We start from the raw sequence: 25,702 nt of genomic DNA, 5'->3' as shown, positions 1-25,702 counted from the left end.
ATGGACTATTAGATCTTTAAACTTGGCTGATAGGTTGGTGCTTACAAAGGCTGTTCTTCAATCTTTCGCGGTCTTTATGCTATCAGCTCTCCCAGCACCAAAAGGAGTCTTGCATCATTTCAGAACCATCCAAAGAGACTTTCTTTGGGGTAAGGGGGAAGAAAGAAAGAAATGGGACTTGGTAGCCTGGGAAAAGATCTATAAACCTAAAAACCATGGGGGTCTTGGATTGGATGATCCAGAAATTCTAAGTAAGGTTTTAGGGGCAAAATTACGATAGCGTTGGGTAAAAGACCCAGAGGCTTAGTGGGCTAGTATTTGGAAAGAAAAATATGCCAGCACTTGGCAAATTAATGATCACATCAGGATGTCTGGAAATATAAAGGGCTTACACATCTGGAATAAGGCCTAGGAGAACAGGGTCTTAGTTAAAAAAAGCAGCTTCTGGGAAATCAGAGAGGGAGATTTAGCCTTATTTTAGGAGGATAAATGGCAACAAGAACCTCTACTATTAATAGAGGATTTTTTGGACCTCAAGAAAGATACAGACACCAAAGGGTTATCTAAGGTAAAATATTTTTGGGATCAAACCAATAATATAGGAAAATGGAGAACCTGGAGGAACATTGAGTATAGGGATGATAGCCCCTTGAAAGCTAAAGCAGAGGCGCTTTTGAAAATGATAGAACAAAGGAAGATTTTAGTGTCAGGGGGGCATGACCAACTAAGATGGGGCAACAATAATGAGGGTACCTTTAATCTTAAGGAGTCAAAACACATACTCCTTGGAATGGATTCCCATGTTCCAGATAGGATTTGGCAGAACCTGTGGAAGCATCAAGGTTGGATGAAGATTAAACTCATCATGTGGCTGGTTTGCATAAGAAAATTTTGACTTGGGATAACATTTGGAAGAGGGGTGTTCTAGGGCCTTCCAGATGCCAGCTCTGTGAAGCCCAAGAGGAAACAATGGAGCACCTTCTCAACAATTTCATTTTCACTTCTAGGTTGTGGGATTCTTTTGCCACCATCTTCCATCAGACCGATAGGGGCAAAGGGAGTATTATCAATACCCTTAACAACTGGAGGAGAAATTTTTTTTATTATGATTTTCTTAACTCAGTTGGGCTCTTACACCAAGCTTCATTATATGGAATATTTGGAAAGAAAGGAACAACAGAATCTTAAAAAATGAAAAGAAGCCATCCAAACACCTTTTTGAATAGATCTTAAATCAACTTAAGGAGACGGTTGGAACTGTAGTGTGAAATCCCCCTAAGAACCCACCTTCAGAAGCTGAATTGAGGATTCTCCATCAGCTGGGTTTGTAGGGACTTATTCCTCAGGGCCTCGATAGAAAGTTTTTGACAATGGATTATGAACAGGATTTTTGGCACCCTCCCCCTAAGGGTTTCTTGAAATACAACATTGATGGGGCTTCAAAAGGTAACCCAGGTACTGCTGGCTATGGAGGGGCATTAATGGATTAACATGGAGGTATTATTTTCATTTTCCATTGCCATTTAGGTAGAGCCACTAACAATATGGTGGAATTAATGTCTCTGGAGCAATGCTTAGATTTCCTGGAGCAGGATAACCGTCAAAATCTGATTGTTGAAGCTGATTCTGAGTTAATCATTAACTCGATCAAGAGAATCAGCTAGGGTACGACACTAAAAAAAGTCTCAAAAAACTTGAGGCTGATCCAGGTATTTCAACAGATTCAGCTTCACCTTAAGAGAATTAGAACAGTAAGTTTTAACCATGTGTGAAGAACAAATAATAAATTGGCAGATATTCTGGCCAATCAAGGAGTGGTCTGCACAGAAAGCAGGGTAGTGATGGGTTGGAAAGAGTTGCCTCAGAATAGACTAAAGGTGATTTGTCACGACCAGGCAGATGAAGACAAGATGGTGTATCAGAACAGAGCCATGGAGGTGGGTTCTAGTTGATTGGGTTTCATCATGTATTACCATGTGTTTCACAGTCTAGTCTTTGGTGGGTTGCAGGCCACTGTTGGCCTCCACAACCCCGGTAAGTCTAATCACAGAGAAGAAGGCCGAGCAGAGAAAGTAGAAGAAAACAGAGTCGCTGTGTTTTGGAGCAGCAATGCATTCTACAGGTGTATTTCAGCAACTGTCTGCCCGTTGCTGTAACAGCTGTAACATCAATTGTCTGTGTATTTCAGCAACTGTCTACCTGTTGCTGTAACAACAACTGTCTGTATATTTCAGTAATTGTCTGTGTGTTTTAGCAACAGACTCTGTGTTCCAGAACTGTTTTCCCGATGCTGTTTCACGTGTAACAACAACTGTCTGTTGATGCTGAAACACGAATCTGTGTGAAAAATAGAGTTTGGAAAAAACAGAGTATGGAGATTTTAGTTATTCCAGAACTGTAGTTCTGAAGAAATTTGTAATTTTTGTTGTCATTTTTATGGTTAATGAAAACAGAACTTTTCTCCATATCTTCTTGTCCAGATTTCTCTCGTTTCTTTGTGTTGAGTTGAGGAACTTTGCTTCCTCTATTTCGTTCAAAATTATCAGAAATCTCAAACATGGTATCGGAGCTAGTCTAGGCATTCAGTGAGTTAAAAACAGAGTTTGTTTTTCATTGTAGGAGCTATAAGAAGCTTATTGAGCATATTTTCTCTAACAGAGAAAGTTTTTTGCTTTTTTTAATTATACAGTCAGTATCTCTTCTTTACCTATACAGAGTTAAGATGGCAGATGCTGGAACTGGTTTGACAAATTCCGAACTGCCACAGTTTAATGGGAAAAATCACAGTTATTGGTCCATAAAAATGAAAACATTGTTTGCTTCTCAAGGAATATGGGAGCTGGTTGAAACTGGCTATGTTGAACCTGCAGATGCAACAGCACTGGCTGCTTTGACAGTAGCAGAAAAGGATCTGTTGAAGAGCAACAGGAAGAAGGATGCCAAAGCCCTCTTTTTTCTCTTCCAATCAGTACATGAAAGTGTTTTTCCACGGATTGCAGCAGCAACAAAATCCAAGGAGGCATGGGATATTCTCAAAACTGCCTATCAAGGCATGGAGAAGGTGAAGACTGCAAAGTTGCAGATGTTGAGGAGAGACTTTGAAACACTCAGCATGAAGGAATCTGATACAATAGATTCATTCTTCACTTAGGTTATTGGGTTGATAACCCAGATGAGATCTCATGGTGAAATTCTTGAAGAAAGAAGGATTGTAGAGAAGATCTTGAGATGTTTACCCTCAAGGTTTGAATCTGTTGTGGTAGCCATAGAAGAAACAAAGGATCTCTCACAGTTCACGGTAGATGAACTGAGTGCTTCTCTTATGTCTCATGAACACAGACTGAGTAGAGGAACAGATTCCTCTTTTGAGCAAGCATTCAAGACTTAGATGTCTTTTGGCCAAGGAAAAGGTCGAGGCAGGGCAAATAATAGAGGTCGTGGAAGAAGCCAAAATAGAGGCAGAAATTATCCTGCAAGCACAAGCGGAAGGAGCGGCAATCAGAACCAACATGAAGGTTCAAGAAAACAGCAAGCTTATGGACAAAGGTATGAAAAATCCCAAGTCCAATGTCATTATTGTAAGAAATATGGGCACTACGCCAATGAATGTAGGAAAAAACAAAATGACATGAATAGTAGGCAGAATGCTAATTTTGCAAATGAAGAATATAAGAATCCAAAGAATGTGTTGTTAACATGTAACATTGCACAAGACAAACAAGAAGATTTTTGGTTCTTAGACTCAGGTTGTAGTAATCACATGACTGGAAATATTGCAATGTTTGCCAATCTGGATGAAAATGTGAAATCTGAGGTAACAAGAGGAACTGATAGTAAGATATTTATCAAGGGTAAGGGCACAGTCAGTATCCGAGCAAGAAATGGAGAATAGATGATTGTGCCAGAGGTATACTATGTACCTAGTCTGAAATGTAATCTTTTGAGCATTGGACAGCTCATTGACAAAGGTTACAACGTGTTCTTCAAAGATGAAACATGTAAAATCAGAGACATACCTCCAAGTAAGAAGATCATTGCACAGGTGCAGATGACCAGCAATAGAACGTTTCCTCTCAAACTCAGGGCAGATTTGAAGGAAGGGAGAACTATTGCGGCTGTAACACAAGAAGTCTTTCAGGAATAAGTGAAAGATAAGAACTGGTTGTGGCACTTGAGATTTTGACATCTCAATTTCGGAGGCTTGAATCTGTTGCACAGAAAGGTAATGGTAAACGGATTGCCATTGATCGAGAAACCAGACAGCCTTTGTGAAGGCTGCATCTTGGGCAAGCAACACAAAGAAAGCTTTCCAGCAGGAAAGAGTATAAGGGCAAAAGCACCCTTGGAAATTGTTCACTCTGATGTGTACGGACCGATGCAAATACCATCATTTGCCAGAAATAAATATGTTTTAACTTTCATTGATGATTACACCAAAAATACATGGGTGTATATGCTGAAACAGAAGAGTGAAGTGTTTGAGAAATTCCGCCACTTCAAAACTCTTGTTGAGAAGCAATGTGGGCATTATATCAAAGTGCTCAGAACAGATAGAGAAGGAGAGTACATCTCCAAAGACTTTTTGCGTTTTTGCAGAGAGAATGGCATACAAAAGCAGCTCACCGCGAGGTATAGACCTCAGCAAAACGGTGTTGCCGAAAGAAAGAATAGAACCATTCTTATCATGGTCAGAAGTATGCTGAAGGCAAAACACTTGCCGCATGAGTATTGGGCAGAAGCTGTCATTTACGCAGTTTACATCTTGAATAGATGCCCAACTAAAGCTGTTTTGAACAAAATACGAGAACAAGCATGGAGTGGTCAAAAGCAAATTGTCACTCACATGAGAGTATTCGGTTGTGTAGCATATGCACATGTACAGGATCAACTAAGGAAGAAGAAAACTAGTAAGGGGGAGAAGTGTGTCTTTATTGGCTATTGTGATGAGTCAAAAGCATACAAACTCTATAATCCATCCACCAAGAAATTGATAGTAAGCAGAGATGTGAAGTTCATTGAAGATGAAGCTTGGGATGGAAGCTTAGAAAAAACATTGAATGTGAAGACAATTGTGTCTCACGAAGAAGAAGAGGAAGGGATAGCAGCAAAAAATCCTTCCTTGGTGGCTCCTCCTCCAGCACAGCAAGTACAACAAACCACACCACAAGCTGGAATTCGAACAACCTTGAGAAGTCAAGGAAGTGCTTCTCCAAGCACACCACATGGATTAGAAATACCCTCAAGTTCGGATGAAACTCCAAGCACACCAAGAAGACCAAGATTCAGAAATCTAAATGAGATTTATGAACAAGGAGAGGTAAGTAATAATACCGGTCTGAATTCATTATTCTCTTTGTATTGTCATGTTGATGACTCAGTTCATTTTGAAGATGTTGTAAATCAAGATAAATGGATTGAAGCAATGAATGAAGAAATTGGTGCAATTGAGAAGAGTAAAACATGGGAGTTAGTGGACCTCCCTAAAGGCAAAGATGCCATTGGAGTTAAGTGGGTCTATAAGACCAAAAGTAATGCTAAAGGCAAGATTGACAGGCACAAAGCAAGACTTGTTGTGAAAGGCTACAAGCAGCAACAAGGCATAGACTATGATGAAACCTTTGCACCAGTAGCAAGGATGGAAACAGTCAGAACAGTGTTGTCTATAGCAGCACAACACAAATGGAAGATTTATCAGATGGATGTTAAATATGCATTCCTGAATGGAGTGTTAAAAGAAGAGGTTTATATTGAACAACCTCCAGTCTATGAAGTTGATGGCCAAGAGCATAAAGTTTGCAAACTGAAGAAGGCTCTTTATGGGCTGAAGCAAGCTCCAAGAGCATGGTACAACAGAATAGATGCTTATCTGATTGAGAATGGGTTTGATAAGTGTGATGGTGAACCCACACTCTACATAAAGGAGAATGACAGTAAGATTCTTATTGTTGTTTAATATGTAGATGATTTGATTTTTACTAGCAGTGATGCTTCTCTCATTGCTGATTTTAAAGCAGTCATGAAAAGTGATTTTGAAATGACTAACTTGGGTTTCTTAAGATATTTTCTTGGAATTGATGTAGACCAAAGTGAAAATGGTGTTTTCATTTCTCAAGATAAATATGTTGAAGCAGTGTTGAAGAGATTTAACATGCAGAACAGCAAGGTAGCTGTGACTCCAACTGTAGTGGGGTTGAAATTGACCAAAGAAGACAGCAGCAAGGATTTTGATCCAAAATTGTACAAGAGCATAGTTGGTAGCCTTATGTACTTGACTGCAACTAGGCCGGACATTATGCACGCTGTGAGTTTAATCTCCAGATTTATGGAAAGACCGAAAGAGACTCATTGGCAGGCAACCAAGAGGATTCTAAGGTATGTGAATGGAATGAAGGGGTTTGGTATTTTATACTCCTCTTCTGAAAGTTTCATGTTGACAGGTTACGCTGACAGTGATTGGGCTGGAAGTGTTGATGATATGAAAAGCACATCAGTATATGTGTTTCATATGGGATCGGGAGCCATCTCATGGGCTTCCAAGAAGCAACAAGTTGTGTCTTTGTCAATAGCAGAGGCAGAGTATGTGGCAACAACAGAAGCAGCATGCCAAGCAGTGTGGCTGAGAAGAGTTCTCAGAGATTTGTGTCATGAACAAGAAAAGGGCACAACCATTTACTGTGACAATAGCTCAGCAATAGCATTGTCTAAAAAATCTGTTTTTCATAAAAGGACAAAGCACATAGACACCAAATTTCACTTCATATGTCAATTGGTTAACAATGGTGAGATTATTTTGCAGCACTGCAGAACAGAGGATGAGTTAGCTGATATCTTGACAAAACCATTGGCAAAGAAAAGTTTTGATCATTTCAGGAAATGCCTGGGTATGCAGCAGTTGAAATTAAGGGGGAGTGTTGGAATTTAATTCCAACTGCAACATAAACAACTGGACAGAAATCTGATTTTTCGTAGATATTCCAGGCTGTTGGATGCCTCAAAGTCGTGCTTGATATTTTGCACATTAATGTGCATTAAATTCTCATAATTAAATTCCCCTGCAACAGCCGACTTGATTTCTTGAGAAAGGCATCACCGCTTGCTGCATTCAATACGCAGATAAGCGTTAGAAGATATTTGTATTATTTTGTTGTTTAAAGTCAGATATGGTTTTAACATATAAATGTAATGAACAACAATTCATTTTTTAGGTGAGAAGAATGTAAAAAAGACAGAAAAGAAGGCAGAGCAGAGAAAGCAGAAGAAAACAGAGTCGCTGTGTTTTGGAGCAGCAATGCATTCTACAGGTGTATTTCAGCAACTGTTTGCCCGTTGCTGTAACAACTGTAACAACAACTGTCTGTGTATTTCAGCAATTGTCTGCCTGTTGCTGTGACAACGGTAACAACAACTGTCTGTATATTTCAGTAACTGTCTGTGTGTTTCAGCAACAGACTGTGTGTTCCAGAACTATTTGCCCAATGCTGTTTCATGTGTAACAACAACTGTGTGCTGATGCTGAAACACGAATCTGTGTGAAAAACAGAGTTTGGAAAAAACAGAGTATGGAGATTTTAGTTATTCCAGAACTGTAGTTCTGAAGAAGTTTGTAATTTTTATTGTCATTTTTATGGTTAATGAAAATAGAACTTTTCTCCATATCTTGTTGTCCAGATTTCTCTCATTTCTTTGTGTTGAGTTGAGGAACTTTGCTTCCTCTGTTTTGTTCGAAATTATCAGAAATTTCAAACAATTCTGAGTAAGCCAGCTTGTCCTTTTGCTAACCCCCGGTTCCATTTTTATCTACTTCGCTCTCATTACTTACACAATATCTATTTGACATTTATACCTTCATGGAAATTAACACTTTACATCGCAATGAATAGTTTCAATAGAAAAACGTGGGTAATGTCTCTTACTATTTTCAATCTTCAGGAGAGAAGAGCAGCCAACCTCTGCAACGTAAAGCCAATCTTTGCAAGCCCAAAGTTATCAACTACCCTCTGCGACGCAAATGCAGCTATCCAACATCAACCTCACCAACCGCAACAAGGAAGTAGAAGAAAGATGAAATTCCATCAGCATGAAAGATGAAATTCCATCAGCATGCAACCCCTTTAGAACCCACCACGATGCCACCCATTTTAGAATGCACATCATCCCACCCGTTTTAGAATCCACTATGATGGCACACATTTTAGAGTCTCACTGTTCCGTATCACAATTCACCTTATATTTTTTTACAGCTATGTTTTTTTAGGCACGACTGGCACAAAAATAATGTATTCAAAAACCAATTTATTCTTAATATTTTATTAATTCTATTTTGTCAGTACTTTTGTTAATATATTTATTTTACCAACTTCATTTTTTTAAATCTTTATAGCCACACATTTTGCCATTATTTTATCTAATTCATTTTATTAAATGTTTATAGTCTTACTATATATTTCTCCATCTCTCACTTAGCATAAAGATTCAACCAAAAATTGTGGAAAAATTTGAAGTACATTTCATTTAAAAATTCGATATTAATAATGTAATTTAATATTTAAATTATGGTAAAAATAGTTAGCCAATCATTAAACATATAAATTTGTTTTTATTTTTTAAAATACAAAATTGATTCATCAACTAACGAAAAGTGCACCATACATTCTAAAAAGAGTAAGCGATGCTGAACAAAATAGTTATGTGATGTCAATCGAGAAAGACGGGCGCAGCAATCCTACACAACCCTCTGTGGTTTTAATTTAAGTTTAAATAAATTTAACACTAACACACCGGCCAAGTTTATTTAAATTTAACTAAGTTTAACACTAACATGCCCTGCCCGCCAAAACTTGGAAAGCCAACTGTCAGACATGTTTCCTCCACATGTTTTAAAATTATTTAATTAAATCGATTTAAATAGCATTGGTTCATTTGGGCCCTCCGTTTTGCACGCACACCAAAAATATCCGTAACATATTCACTCTCTTCAAATCTGCCCGTCCATTCATAAATAAACACAAAAATCAACAAACCTCATTACACCCAAATTTAATATATATAAACTTATTTACGAAAATTTTCCAATATAATTTTTTTTTTTGTCTTAGATTCATAACCGGGACTTGGAACGTATTAATATGGATCAAACTCCAAAACAAATTCTTCAAAATATAATCACTGGAACCTACAAAAATAAAATATAATAATAATATAATAATTCTCTCTATATACATATATGAATTAATTATATTACATTACACATTCATATTAAATATTAAAAAAATTACGCATCTTTAGTTTAGTTTCTATATTAAAGATGCAAAACACCTATTTTTCCTTTTCTATATTAAAAGTTAATAATGTTTTTTAATATTACATGTCGACTCCATCATCTTTCGGTGGAGAAAATTGCGCAGCTCCCGACACAGTAAGCTTCTCGGTAATTTTGACGAAATAACCATCCTGCAATCAAAGCAAACCAAGTCAAACGCTGTCAAACCAGGAGTGATTAGTCACACATATTAGAACAAGTGCCTAATCGTATCTTCTTCAATATTGGTTGTTCAATGGTCACGACTCACGATAATGTTCTCCATTTAAATTAATGATTTCTCGCAGAATTTGCTGCGAGATATCCACCGCCGTTGTTTGATTGGCAAATTTGATTTACAGTGTAATATGTAGCATATATATTATAATCATTGGGATACTTCATGATACTTTCCGGTCCAGACTGTGCATATGGTTCTGGCACCAATGATATCTTTTCTTCCACTCTTTTCATTTCTCCTTTGACCATTTGAAAACGCAATGCTGTTTATCCATATCGATTCTGCAACTATTGTTTCCATGTGCCTAGTGGTTGCATGTAGCATGAACGCCAGTCCAAACACTTTTCAGCGTGGACATTAATTATAAATGTTCCTTAATAAATCAATCTTAAATAATAAATAAGAAGAAACAATTAAAAAACTAGGTTAGACATAGTAAAACGAATTTTGATAGCCCTTAAATTCTGAGCATTGAAATTCTGCTCCAAAAATCACGAGGTCACGTGTTGTACATCAATAGCCCAAGATTTGGTGCAGTAGCGATTTTGGGTAGGGGAAACTGTTGAAAATTTCTGTTGATTTCAAACATAACAAAAAAAAATATCACAGAGAACAACGCTCTGGTTTTATCCAGGATCTTAATCATATAAAATAATAATAAAACTGTTACAGAATTGTCTTCCTCGACTCAGAGGGATTTACAACAGGAACTTCAGTTTCAGAATCTGATTCCACTATCTCAGAAAATTATATCTTCAGCTTGTGCGTTGCAAGAAAAAAGAACTCTTCTTGGCTAATACACCCTTTTTAGTCTTTGCTATTACATTCTTTTTATATTGAACAACACAAAATATCTTTACAATACGTGTTGCTTTTCCCATACTTCCGTGAAATAAAAAATAATAAAATTTAAAGTTTCACCTACATTTACCAACCCTAGTAAATATCATTAATTACACGGCTCAAAATATCTTATTTGAATTTAATGCATGGCTTATCACACCATCGCATCGCAAGAAGAGAGAGGATGTGCCACCGCCTCTATAACCTTTAAATCATGCGATCTGCGATCGCATCGCAAATATCGCATCGCAGATAATACAAGCATGCAGCGAAGGGTGACGAGGGAAAGTGCGATATGCGATCAGATCGCATCGCAGGGAAAGTCCAATCGCTATTTTCTGAATAAGTTGGGTCGCTGCTCAACTGTCAGCTCCCGGCAGTTTAAAATTATCATTCCAACACTCCCCCTTAATTTTAACTGCTGGGTTTTTTCTGCATACCCAGGCATTTCCTGAAATGATCAAAGCTTTTCTTTGCCAATGGTTTTGTTAAGATGTCAGCTAACTGTTCCTCTGTTCTGCAGTGCTGCAAAACAATCTCACCATTGTTAACCAATTCACGTATGAAGTGAAATTTGGTGTCTATGTGCTTTGTCCTTTTATGAAAAACAGAATTTTTAGACAATGCTATTGTTGAGCTATTGTCACGGTAAATGGTTGTGCCCTTTTCTTGTTCATGACACAAGTCTCTGAGAACTCTTCTCAGCCATACTGCTTGGCATGGTGCTGCTGTTGCTGCCACATATTTTGCCTCTGCTGTTGACAAAGCCACAACTGGTTGCTTCTTGGAAGCCCATGAGATGGCTCCCGATCCCATATGAAACACATATCCTGATGTGCTTTTCCTATCATCAACACTTCCAGCCCAATCACTGTCAGTGTAACCTGTCAACATGAAACTTTCAGAAGAGGAGTATAAAATACCAAACCCCTTCGTTCCATTCACATACCTTAGAATCATCTTGGTTGCCTGCCAATGAGTCTCTTTCGGTCTTTCCATAAATCTGGAGATTAAACTCACAACGTGCATAATGTCCGGCCTAGTTGCAGTCAAGTACATAAGGCTGCCAACTATGCTCTTGTATAGTTTTGGATCAAAATCTTTGCTGGTGTCTTCTTTGGTCAATTTTAACCCCACTACAGTTGGAGTCACAGCTGCTTTGCTGTTCTGCATGTTGAATCTCTTCAACACTGCTTCTACATATTTATCTTGAGAAATGAAAATGCCATTTTCGCTTTGGTCTACTTCAATTCCAAGAAAATATCTTAAGAAGCCCAAGTCAGTCATTTCAAATTCACTTTTCATGACTGCTTTAAAATCAACAATGAGAGAAGCATCATTGCTTGTAAAAATCAAATCATCTACATATAGAACAACGATAAGAATCTTACCGTCATTCTCCTTTATGTAGAGTGTGGGTTCACCATCACACTTGTCAAACCCATTCTCAATCAGATAAGCATCTATTCTGCTGTACCATGCTCTTGGAGCTTGCTTCAGCCCATAAAGGGCCTTCTTCAGTTTACAAACTTTATGCTCTTGGCCTTCAACTTCATAGCCCAGAGGTTGATCAACATAAACCTCTTCTTTTAACACTCCATTCAGGAATGCAGATTTAACATCCATTTGATAAATCTTCCATTTGTGTTGTGCTGCAATAGACAACACTGTTCTGACTGTTTCAATCCTTGCTACTGGTGCAAAGGTTTCATCATAGTCTTTGCCTTGTTGCTGCTTGTAGCCTTTCACAACAAGTCTTGCTTTGTGCCTGTCAATCTTGCCTTCAGCATTACTTTTGGTCTTGTAGACCCACTTAACTCCAATTGCATCTTTGCCTACAGGGAGGTCCACTAACTCCCATGTTTTACTCTTCTCAATTGCACCAATTTCTTCATTCATTGCTTCAATCCATTTATCTTCATTTACAGCATCTTCAAAATGGACCGGGTCATCAACATGACAATATAAAGCGAATAATGAATTCAGACCGGTATTGTTACTTACCTCTCCTTGTTCATAAATCTCATTCAGATCTCTGAATCTTGGTCTTCTTGGTGTACTTGGAGTTCCATCCGAACTTGAGGGTATATCTGATCCCTGTGGTGTGCTTGGAGAAGCACTTCCTTGACTTTTTGAGGCTGTTCGAATTCCAGATTGTGGTGTGGTTTGTTGTACTCACTGTGGTGGAGGAGGAGCCACCAAGGAAGGATTATTTGCTGCTGTCCCTTCCTCTTCTTCTTCGTGAGACACAATTGTCTTCACATTCACTGTCTTCTCTAAGCTTCCATCCCAAGCTTCATCTTCAATGAATTGTACATCTCTGCTTACTATCAATTTCTTAGTGGATGGATTATAGAGTTTGTATGCTTTTGACTCATCACAATAACCAATAAAGACACACTTCTCCCCCTTACTGTCAAGTTTCTTCCTTAGTTGATCTGGTACATGTGCATATGCCACACAACCGAATACTCTCATGTGAGTGACTGTTTGCTTTTGACCACTCCATGCTTCTTCTGGTATTCTGTTCATGACAGCTTTAGTTGGGCATCTATTCAAGATGTAAACTGCGCAAGTAACAGCTTCTTCCCAATACTCATGCGGAATGTGTTTTGCCTTCAGCATACTTCTGACCATGTCAAGAATGGTCCTATTCATTCTTTCAGCAACACCGTTCTGCTGAGGTGTATACCTTGCGGTGAACTCCTTTCGTATGCCATTCTCTCTGCAAAAACACAGAAAGTCTTGGGAGATGTACTCTCCTCCTCTATCTGTTCTGAGCACCTTGATATAATGCTCACACTGCTTCTCAACAAGAGTTTTGAAGTGGCGGAATTTCTCAAACACTTCACTCTTCTGTTTCAGCATATACACCCATGTCTTTCTGGTGTAATCATCAATGAAAGTTAAAACATATTTATTTCCGGAAAATGATGGTGTTTGCATCAGTCCACACACATCGGAGTGAACAATTTCCAATGGTGCTTTTGCCCTTATACTCTTTCCTACTGGAAAGCTTTCTTTGTGTTGCTTGCCCAAGATGCAGCCTTCACAAACGCTGTCTGGTTTCTCGATCAATGGTAATCCTTTTACCATTCCCTTTCTGTGCAACAAATTCAAGCCTCCGAAATTTAGATGTCCAAATCTCAAATGCCACAACCAATTCACATGTTTCAATTGTTCCTGAAAGACTTCTTGTGTTACAACCGCAATAGTTCTGCCTTCCTTCAAATATGCCCTGAGTTTGAGAGGAAACATTCTATTGTTGGTCATCTGCACTTGTGCAATGATCTTCTTACTTGGAGGTATGTCTCTGATTGTACACATATCATCTTTGAAGAACACGTTGTAACCTTTGTTTATGAGCTGTCCAATGCTCAAAATATTACATTTCAGACCAGGTACATAGTATACCTCTGGCACAATCATCTGTTCTCCATTTTTTGCTCGGATACTGACTCTGCCCTTACCCTTGACAAATATCGTATCATCAGTCCCTGTTGTTACCTCAGATTTCACATTTTCATCCAGATTGGCAAACATTTCAATATTTCCAGTCATGTGATTACTACAACCTGAGTCTAAGAATCAAAAATCTTCTTGTTTGTCTTGTGCTATGTTACATGTTAACAGCACGTTCTTTGGGTTCTTATCTTCTTCATTTGCAAAATTAGCATTCTGCCTATTATTCATGTTACTTTGCTTTTTCCTACATTCATTGGCATAGTGCCCATATTTCTTACAATAATGACATTGGACTTGGGATTTGTCATACCTTTTTCCATGAGCTTGTTGTTTGCTTGAACCCTCATCTTGGTTCTGATTGCAGCTCCTTCCGCTTGTGCTTGCAGGATAATTTCTGCCTCTGTTTTGGCTTCTTCCACGACCTTTGTTATTTGCTCTGCCTCGACCTCTTTTTTGGCCAAAAGACATCTGAGTCTTGAGTGCTTGCTCAAGTGAGGAATCTGTTCCTCTACTCAGTCTGTGTTCATGAGACAAAAGAGAAGCACTCAGCTCATCTACCGTGAACTGTGAGAGATCTTTTGTTTCTTCTATTGCTACCACAATAGATTCAAACCTTGAGGGTAAACATCTCAAGATTTTCTCTACAATCCTTCTTTCTTCAAGAATCTCACCATGAGATCTTATCTGGGTTATTAGGCCAATAACCTGAGTGAAGAATGAATCTATTGTTTCAGATTCCTTCATGCTGAGATTTTCAAAGTCTCTCCTCAACATCTGCAACTTTGCAGTCTTCACTTTCTCCATGCCTTGATAGGCAGTTTTGAGAATATCCCATGCCTCCTTAGATTTTGTTGCTGCTGCAATCCGCGGAAAAACACTTTCATGTACTGATTGGAAGAGAAAAAAGAGGGCTTTGGCATCCTTCTTCTTGTCGCTCTTCAACTGGTCTCTTTCTGCTGCTGTCAAAGCAGTCAACGCTGTTGCATCTGCAGGTTCAGCATAGCCAGTTTCAACCAGCTCCCATAGTCATTGAGAAGCAAACAATGCTTTCATTGTTATGGACCAATAACTGTAGTTTTTCCCATTAAACTGTGGCAATTGGGGATTTGTCAAACCAGTTCCAGCATCTGCCATCATAAATTGTGAAAAATAAAGAAGAGATACTGACTGTAAAAAAAAAGCAAAAACTTTCTCTGTTGGGGAAAAGGAATATGCTCAAGAAACTTCTTATAGCTCCTACAGTGAGAAAAAAAAAACAATCTTTGTTTTTGACTCACTGAGTGCCTAGACTAGCTCTGATACCATGTTGAAAATTTCTGTTGATTTCAAACATAACAAAAAAAATATCACAGAGAACAACGCTCTGGTTTTATCCAGGATCTTAATCATATAAAATAATAATAAAACTGTTACAGAATTGTCTTCCTCGACTCAGAGGGATTTACAACAGGAACTTCAATTCCAGAATCTGATTCCACTATCTCAGAAAATTACATCTTCAACACTGCTGTGCGTTGCAAGAAAAAAGAACTCTTCTTGGCTAATACACCATTTTTCGTCTTTGCTCTTGCATTCTTTTTATATTGAACAACACAAAATATCTTTACAATACGTGTTGCTTTTCCCATACTTCCGTGAAATAAAAAATAATAAAATTTAAAGTTTCACCTACATTTACCAACCCTAGTAAATATCATTAATTACACGGCTCAAAATATCCTATTTGATTTTAATGCATGGCTTATCACACCATCGCATCACAAGAAGAGAGAGGATGTTCCACCGCCTCTATAACCTTTAAATCATGCGATCGCATCGCAAATATCGCATCGCAGATAATACAAGCATGCAGCGAAGGGTGACGAGGGAAAGTGCGATATGCGATCAGATCGCATCGCAGGGAAAGTCAAATCGTTGTTTTCTGAATAAGTTGGGTCGCTGCTCAACTGTCAGCTCCCGGCAGTTTAAAATTATCATTCCAACAGAAACTAAAATTAATATATATACACACAATGGCCTTGCAAAGGAGATCATCAGTTGTTCTGTTAATGACCAAGATCATCAAGGATGGGTAGGTCTCATTGCTGCTCAAAAGAAGGACTCAAGCGCGGGATGTGGACCGCCAAGGAGGATATGATGCTCTCCGACTACATTTGAATTCATGGCCATGGTGGGTGGACAAATCTCCCCCAAAAGGCAGGTGAAGCTCAACAAATATAAATGAGTAGTATTGATTTATCAATGCAGATGAAATTTTGTAGTGAGAGGTTAGATAAATTAGCGGAGAGGTTTTGTTCTGCAGGTCTCATGCGGTGTGGAAAGAGTTGCAGACTACGTTGGGTGAACTTAAGGGAGATAACTACAAGATTTGGAAGGAGAGGATTCTCCTTCATCTAGGGTGGATGGACAAATGTTAGCTCCATTAAGTTTTACACAATTGCTGCCTACAATTATGGAATTGCAGTCTTTCCTTAACTTATGGAAACCAACTGCAGTAGTTTCCTTAAGTTAAGAAAAGGCAACTGCAATTACTAAATTTATTATTAGGAGCTACTATAGTGGTCCATCACTTTGATTCGACTTCTCTGCCTTCATTTGTGGACATCTAACACATAACTTTTAGAAGCTTGATGGAAGCTTAGCTATATGTTCATCTGTTTGGTCCCCAAGCTCATATCTCAACCCCCTTCAGTTTTACACCATCTAGCTGAGATAGCAGAGCTTGGAAGTGCCTTCAGAATTCTTGTGTCCTTTTCTTTTTGCTTGGATTGAAGCTGGAGTGCTGAAGAAGAAGCTTGTGGACTGTGGCCTCCATCAGAACATCACCAATGGCTGGAGGTAACTCGTATCCCTGGGCATTAAGATTTAATGATTCTTTGAGTTTATTCCGCATGCAGAATCATTGTTGAAACTGTAGAATATCTAACATTTGGTATCAGAGCAAAGTTTTACCTCTGCCTTGGTGTGCGATTCGAATAGCATTAGAAATTTTATTTAGGCTGAAGATTACGCAACCAATAGAATCATGTAAAAGTTCAACAGCAATCGCCTGCTGTGAAGGAGGAACGCCCGCCATGGTTCTCTACTTCGTTTTTAAATCTACGCCTCTGGTTTTATCACTTAGGGATTTTCTTTCCGTTTGTCTGTAACGAGTGTGATTACAGTGATTCAAGGGCTGGGAATCGCCATAGGGTTTCGAATTTCATGCTTTCAATTTTTGTTTGTTTGTTTTTCTTTCTCGAGTTCTGGGGCTTTGTTGGTCCAACGCGTACAATCCCGTTCGTCCCAGTCTTAAAATGCATGGGAGGAGAAAACCCTGAATTCATTCAAAAAGTTTCGAGCATCCCTTCACGGGAAGTCATCGGTGAACAGAGGTGGGGTTGCAGTAGTTGATCTGGTGGATCCATAGATCCAATCAGATCTGAAAATGGCGCTCACTGCACACGTGAAGGTCCTCGTTTGGGCGTCGGCTCTTCTTCTGCTTGCAATATCAGCCATAGCACCTCGCAATTTTCCACCTGCATCCTGCACTAGGCCACTTCTTGCCAGCGTGCCCTGTCTTACTCCTACTTTAACCCTCTGGACATTTGCTTGGCTTCCTGCTGCAGTTTCTCTGTTTGTGGCGTTTCCGGTCTGACGGGGTTGATTAGCTTGGCTAGTTCTGTTTGCCGCCTATCTCGTGATTCTTCGCCCTGCCTGAGGTGCCTCATTCTTCGTGTGGTCATCTGCCTGGTCTGGATTGTTGCTCATGCTGCGCGGCTTCATCTTTTCCCTGCTGGGGTTTTGTTTCTGTAAGCAAGAGTTTGAAAAGAACGGCAGAAAGAATAGGCTGATAGTCAATATATTACCAGCAGCTAGCTGAGGCAGAGAAGAATTTGATGATCAATCATCCAGAAATAATTCACTCGGCTAACATGAAGAGAAGAGCAGAGAATCGCATGAACCTATACTTCCTCTTCTGAGGCTTATTGGAAAAAGAAACGTTTAGTTGACTGTCCAGCTTCTCTGTCAACCTAAACTGACGCATTTTGCCACCTATTTTTTTGGTTAGGTGTCAACCATAGGTGTATAACAGCAACGGATTCAAGACCTGCGTGGAACCATTTAAATTTTGATCATAAAAATGCATGCGTAATTTATTTTGGCGCCTAAATGGCCTAAATAGATTCAGTAGCCTTAAAACCCTTACGATATTTGTTTCCATCTTGTTAATAGATATCGGCTGAAGTAAATTAATATAATGCTTTATATGTTTTTCTGAAGTACCTGAATTTCATGAGAGCTATAGTTTGTTAAAATGATTGGATGATCATTTAACTGCATACGCAGGAAGTGCAAGCTCTTGTACTGAATTTGATTTGCATTTTTGGTACAAAATCCAACGTTAAACAATACGTGGCATGGCATTACCTTTTGATTATATACCATAACGGTTTATATGTATGTTAAAGTTTGTTATGGTATATGATATAACCATATTATATGGTTTGTTACCTCCAACGTTAAAAGGGTAATACCATGTGTTATAAAACAAAATCCAACGTTAAACAAATACGTGGCATGGTATACATTTTGATTATGTTTCTTTTTTTTGGTTATATATATTTTTTATTTATATAGTTAATTTGGATAACTATATAAAATCAACAATGCAAAATAAATTTTATAATTTTTATTACATATTTATTGTAAAATTTACTTTTTGCTTGCATCATAGATTATTTTATAAATGTATATGTTTAAAGTAAATGGCAAGGTCAATATATGACCTGATTCATTCAAGAACATACACATGACATGAAGGCTCTCCACAAAGTCTCGGGTATGAACATGAAATGTTTTGTGTAGTCTATCCCTTTTCATATGATTCATGTTAAAGGAAATGGTTTATGCATTCTTAAATATTTCAATATTTCAGTATTTGAAATGGTTTAGTCTTTTGTTTTGAATATTTCAAATTTGCAGTTTTTGCAAATTATTTAAAGAAATAATTTATAACTTTTTAGAGCCCATTTTGTAATTTAAGAATTAGTCTTAAATAAAGTATGGGACAATTAGACTAAGGAATGTAAATTTGATTTTAATTTTATTTATCTTGTGAGCAAAATAGCTTGTTTGCTAGTCAATTTTTGTTGTTTTATAAACTTAAGGACGGAGCCTGAAGTCAAGCCAGCTAGCCTTCGAACTGCATTTGCTATGCAAATGCAAAGTAGATCAACGCTGCTTCAATCAATCTCCGGGTTAAGTTTATAAATTGAACAATCAATTTGTAGTCATTTTCGGTAATGCTGACTGCTTTAACCTTAATTCTTATTTTGCTGGAGAATTATTACAGTTATATGGAGTTTATAAAAATGTCATTTTGACTTACTCCTTTCAGTAAACATTATTTTTCTCTCTGGTTAAGTTTTGTTTATGCAGCAAAATAATGTCTAGTGATCCATATAATTTTAATTAATTAGAGAATAGCCACAACATCTTTAATTAAATAAAATTATATATTTTGTTTGATAAGATCACATAAAGTTTATTTAGACATTAAATTGTAATTAATTACACTGAATATAATAAATTTTATCCCACAGGAATCTTTATTATATTTATGTAATTAATTAGGATAAAATTTCATAACCTACCCACAGGAGTTATGAATTAATAAGTTTTATCATAAAGTTTTATTGAATCTGTTTGAATTAAAAATTTAGCCCACAGGCAATTTTTATGTCATTTGATTCAATTCTTTTTAGCATGATTTACACTGAATATAATAAATTTTATCCCACAGGAATCTTTATTATATTTATGTAATTAATTAGGTTAAAATTTCATAACCTACCCATAGGAGTTATGAATTAATAAGTTTTATCATAAAGTTTTATTGAATCTGTTTGAATAAAAAATTTAGCCCACAGGCAATCTTTATGTCATTTGATTCAATTCTTTTTAGCGTGATTTACATTGGTAAAACATGAAAGTTTATTAAGCCTCAATTTTAACATAAGCATGTGATTCTTTATTTTGATGCAGTAGTACAACCTGCAAATTTCTCTGAAATTCGTTGTGACATTCCCGAACTTAAGGGAGATAACTACAAGATTTGGAAGGAGAGGATTCTCCTTCATCTAGGGTGGATGGACATAGATTATGCTATCATGAAAGATGAACCATCGGCACTCACTAATACCAGCACTGCAGCGGACATCACGCTTTATGAACGATGGGAGCGATCCAATCGTCTAAGCATGATGTTCATTAAGACCAAAATTTCAGCTGGTATTCGAGGTTTCGTTGATCAGCATGAAAAGGTTCGAGACTTGTTGAAAGCCATTGATGAACAATTCGTCTCTTTAGACAAGGCACTAGCAAGCACCCTAATCATGAAGTTCTCATCCCTGAGGCTCACTAGTGTGAAAGGCGTGCGCGAGCACATCATGCAGATGAAGGACACTGTGGCTCAATTGAAGAAACTCGAGGTTGAAATATCGGAGTCTTTCCTAGTGCACTACATCCTGAACACCCTTCCGCACCAATATGGACCTTTCAAAATCTCATACAACACACATAAGGATAAATGGTCAATTAATGAACTCATGACCATGTGTGTTCAAGAGGAAGAGAGACTGGTGATGGAACTGGGAGAGAGTGCAATGCTGGCAACGCGTGGAAAAGGCAAATCTCAAGCCAATCGGAAAGGGAAAGGTAAAGTACCTCCCCAAGCCGATATCCAGAAGGTTTCCAAGTGTTTTTTCTGTAGGAAGAAGGGACACGTGAAGAAGGAATGCGCCAAATTTCAGAAATGGCTTGCAGACAAAGGGTTTGCAAAACCTAAGGAAGCCAGTGGGAAGTGAGCAAAGCATCTTATCAGGAAACAAGATGGGCTCGCATGTGGAAGCTATAGGAACATGTTATTTAACTTTAAGTAGTGGCTTTGTTTTGGAGTTAGAAAAGACCTTTTATGTTCCAAGTTTTTCTAGAAACTTGGTCTCAGTTTCAAGGCTTGTACCTTTTGGATATTCCTTAAACTTTTCAGAAAAATATTTTAGTCTATTCTATAAATCTGATTATGTTGGGAATGGTATTTTGTCTAATGGTCTTTACTACATTAATTTACAAAACAATGTCACATATGATTCAATGCATGTTCACACTGGCACTAAAAGATGATGGTTATTAACACTTCTTCATTAATAACACTTCTTCATTAATGATTGATAACACTTCTTCATTAATAACACATCTTCATTGATTCCCCTCTAGTGATGGTGAGCAATTGGTTTGCAAGCTCAAGAAGTCATTATATGGTTTAAAACAAGCATCCCGCCAATGGTATTTGAAATTCCATAATGTGATTTCTTCTTTTGGTTTTATAGAAAACATTATGGATCAATGTATATACACGAAAGTTAGTGGGAGTAAAATTTGTTTTCTTGTTTTATATGTGGATGACCTTTTGCTAGCAACCAATGATAAGGGTTTGCTACATGAGGTGAAACAATTCCTCTCTAAAATTTTTGATATGAAGGATATGGGTGAGGCATCTTATGTCATTGGCATTAAGATCCATAGAGACAGATTTCGAGGCATCTTGGGTTTGTCCCATGAAACCTATATTAATAAAATTTTAGAGAGATTTCGGATGAAGGATTGTTCACCAAGTGTAGCTCCCATTGTGAAGGGTGATAGGTTCAATTTGAACCAATGCCCGAAGAACAAGACCTGACATTGCATTTGTTGTGGGAATGTTGGGACAATATCAGAGTGATCCAGGTTTAGACCACTGGAGAGCTGCAAAGAAAGTTATGAGGTACCTTCAAGGAACCAAAGACTACATGCTTATGTATAGACGGACGGACAACTGGAAGTAATTGGCTACTCAGATTCTGACTTTGTTGGATGTGTTGATTCACGTAAATCAACATTAGGTTACATTTTTATGATGGCCACTTCCACTATGGAAGCCGAGTTCGTCTCCTGTTTTGAGGCTACTTTACATGGTGTATGGCTTAGGAATTTCATTTCTGGGCTTAGAATTATGGATTCTATATCTAAGCCATTGAGAATATATTGTGATAATTCAGCTGTTGTTTTTATAGCTAAAAAAGTGGGCGTCGAAATAAACACATCGACATTAAGTATTTAGCTATAAGGGAACGTGTTAAAGAAAATAAAGTGGTCATTGAGCACGTTAGCACTGAGTTAATGATCGTTGATCCTTTGACTAAGGGCATGCCACCGTTTAAATTCAAGGATCATGTATTGAATATGAGACTTGGTTCCATTATGCAGTTTTTCATTGTATGGACAATGTTATTTTAATGAAATTCTTAATTATTGTGATGTTTTTTCTCATATTTATGTGCACCTTAAGTTGATTTGAGAAAATTCATTTAAGAAGGACCAAGAATAAACATAAGGTTTATTCATTAAGAAATTGTTGCCACACAAATTATAATAAGAATAAATACATAGTAATACATGGAAGATAATACTCGTCATTAGAGGACTTATCGCCATGATTCATGTATCTATTACTTAATACAGATTATCAATGGTTTTTAAGTTGAGACATTAAGTTTGGAAGTATGGACCAAGTGGGAAAATGTTAGCTCCATTAAGTTTTACAAAATTGTTGCCTACAATTATGGAATTGCAGTCTTTCCTTAACTTATGGAAACCAACTGCAGTAGTTTCCTTAAGTTAAGAAAAGGCAACTGCAATTACTAAATTTATTATTAGGAGCTACTATAGTGGTCCATCACTTTGATTCGACTTCTCTGCCTTGATTTGTGGACATCTAACACATAGCTTTTAGAAACTTGATGGAAGCTTAGCTATATGTTCATCTGTTTGGTCCCCAAGCTCATATCTCAACCCCCTTCAGTTTTACACCATCTAGCTGAGATAGCAGAGCTTGGAAGTGCCTTCAGAATTCTTGTGTCCTTTTCTTTTTGCTTGGATTGAAGCTGGAGTGCTGAACAAGAAGCTTGTGGACTGTGGTCTCCATCAGAACATCACCAATGGCTGGAGGTAACTCGTATCCCTGAGCATAAAGATTTAATGATTCTTTGAGTTTATTCCGCATGCAGAATCATTGTTGAAAATGTAGAATATCTTACATCTTCGTCCCCACATTATACGTGGAAATATTTCCCCTCAGATTATTATTCGCCTTTCATCGTCTTCTTTGTAATCGGTATGTGGAAATGATTTGAACATTTACTCACTTTGCAAAGTTCAATCATGGGTGTTTTTTATTAGGATTGCAGATTCTAAAATTTTTGGAAATTTGGTTAACATACGTGAATTCAAACCATTATATTTCTTCTTATCCATCCAATTCCAAAATATTTCCACTGCATCCATTCCCATGTGAGTGTTAATATGTTCATCTAATAAGTGGAATGTACGTTAATTTTATGCGTGCACGCAGATGGTCGCCGATAGCAGGACGACTGCCTGGGCGAACACATAACTAAATCAATAACTACTGGAACGCTCATCTGAGCAAGAAGATGCTATCAATGACCCACTGTCAACACAACGGTACGAAAAATCTGAAAACGAGGTCAAAATCTGCTCCCCTTAAAAATTCTGTATCAAAACCCACACCCGTGAAAATTAAAACTGCGGTGAGACCCCAGGCAATGGTAAGCCTAAAGGACTCCAGTGGTTATGGCTGCCGTTATCTTATTTCAGAAAAGGCCTTCCAATTTTGTAATGTTCAAGAAACTGCAAAATCTTCCAAGTCCGCTTGCGACATACTTGTGAACGATGCCATCATATCAGATGATTCCGTTCGCATTGCGTATGGAGCGGCAAACAGAAGCCAGAAACTGCACCTTTTCCATGTCAAGTTTAATGGACGAGAGATCATCACATTTGGCTCGCTTTGCAGGATTACACGAGAATTTACTGAATTATAGATCTGAGGTGTTCTGCAGGGAACGGGGTACATTGGCCGTAGAGACGAATGAAATTGAAGTTATGTGTTCTGATCAAAGAGGTGTGCAGGGCGTTAACAGTTTAACCGATGCTGACGATGATGGAATGAAGGATTTATTCGACAACGCATTCCCGGTAGATTCGATTCATGAACTCGATTTACAGAAGCTTGTTACTGTTGGAATCTGAAGAGGAATGGGAGGGGTGAAATATTAGCGAAGTTGGGATCGAAGGCCGTAGATAGATCCCATAAGAAATATTGGATAATAATATATCCCAAGAAAATGTTGATTACGTCTAGAGGAGATTTTATAGTCGGATAATAATATATCCCAAGAAAATGTTGATTATGTCTATAGGAGATTTTATAGTGGCCTGATCTAATTATTAAAATTTTTGAAATTTTCCACGGCCGAACAATTTTCAATGAATTTTTTTTTTTTAATTGGTTTTTATTGTATATAGATTGATAATTTTATAAAATTTGTCGTGTATTTAAATTTGTTTTTATGCCATATATAGATTGATTATTTTGAAATATATAGATCGATTATTTTGAAAAATATTGGGTATTCACATTATAGAGAGTTCATAATTCAATTTTATGCTTTATGATCCATGGCAGATTTGGTCAGAAATTATCCTTTAAAAACCTTAGAAATATATAACATGTAAATTATTACTTTTTATAATCACTTGATAATCTTTTTTTTGATAATCTATTCTTTTAAGAAAAAGTAATTACATCCATACTCTCACTTTTTATAATCTCACTTTTTATAATCACTTGATAATCTATTTTTTTTCATAATCTATTCTTATAAGAAAAAGTAAATACATGGATACACTATTTTTATGTAACAGTAAAAATGGAAGATATTAATATATTTTCTTCTTAAAATTAATTGATAAAATTTTCAATATTAACTTCTTTATATTTTAAAAGTTATACTTAAATTTCTATATTTATATAATATAATAAAAGTTATATTTAAATTTTTATATTTATATAATATAATTATAAATTTATTGGGCTATTTTTGATAATCATGTATGAAAGTTAATAATAAGTGAATTCTAATCATAAAAACAAATCATTTAAATTTTCATATTCAAATTTTTACATTTATTTAAAATAACTATAAATTTACTGTGCTACTTGTTGAAAAATAAAATGGAAATATAATTATAAAACATTAAAATTGATGAAATCAAGTGAAATGGAAACAAAACTATAAAATATTGAAATTGATGAAATGTGTCATTTTCTGGCGAAATTGATGCTATTGACATTCACAACCATTTCATTTATATGAATATGCTATTGACATTCACAACTATTTCATTTTTATGAATATGCTAATTAGTACAACTTAGGCCAGGTTAGTTTACACTGCGTATTATACATATATGGATGTTTGGTGTGACATTAAATTGGAAATTGATGATATTGACATTCAAAACCATTTCATTTATATGAATATACTAATTAGTAAAACTTAGGCCATGTTAGTTTAGATTGCATATTATACATATATGGATGATTGGTGTGACATTAAATTAGAAATTCAGTCTTCTCATAATTATGTTAATAAGAGTGATCTATTTTGAAATATCTTTTTAAAGATTTTTATTTTTCATAAAATAAAAAGTATGGATGATCTTAATACTCAATCTAATTAATGAAATTAAAGATTTCCAAATAGTTTCTCTACTTCAAAATTTAACTTATCTATTTAGTAGCTATACTTCTATCTTAGCATTATAAATACTCAACAATATATTAACTAAATGACAGATAAATTAATGACACATAAATAGTCTGATAACATAAATACTCTATAACTATCCATTTTTATTAACTATTTAATTTATTTAAATATATTAAATTAAAAATATTTAATTTTAAATTA

At 36.7% G+C, this 25,702-nt stretch overlaps 1 pseudogene; it reads left to right on the top strand.

The window, feature by feature from the left end:
* Window positions 1-15,914: 15,914 nt before the first annotated feature.
* On the top strand, window positions 15,915-23,997 carry LOC149265275 (uncharacterized; annotated as a pseudogene).
* Window positions 23,998-25,702: the final 1,705 nt, after the last annotated feature.

The sequence above is a fragment of the Pinus tabuliformis genome, chromosome 6, assembly GCF_031772625.1.
Source record: "Pinus tabuliformis cultivar Carrire ecotype Pingquan chromosome 6, CPIR1, whole genome shotgun sequence".
NCBI classification, from domain to species: Eukaryota; Viridiplantae; Streptophyta; class Pinopsida; order Pinales; family Pinaceae; genus Pinus; species Pinus tabuliformis.
This window is presented reverse-complemented; position numbering and strand designations above follow the sequence as displayed.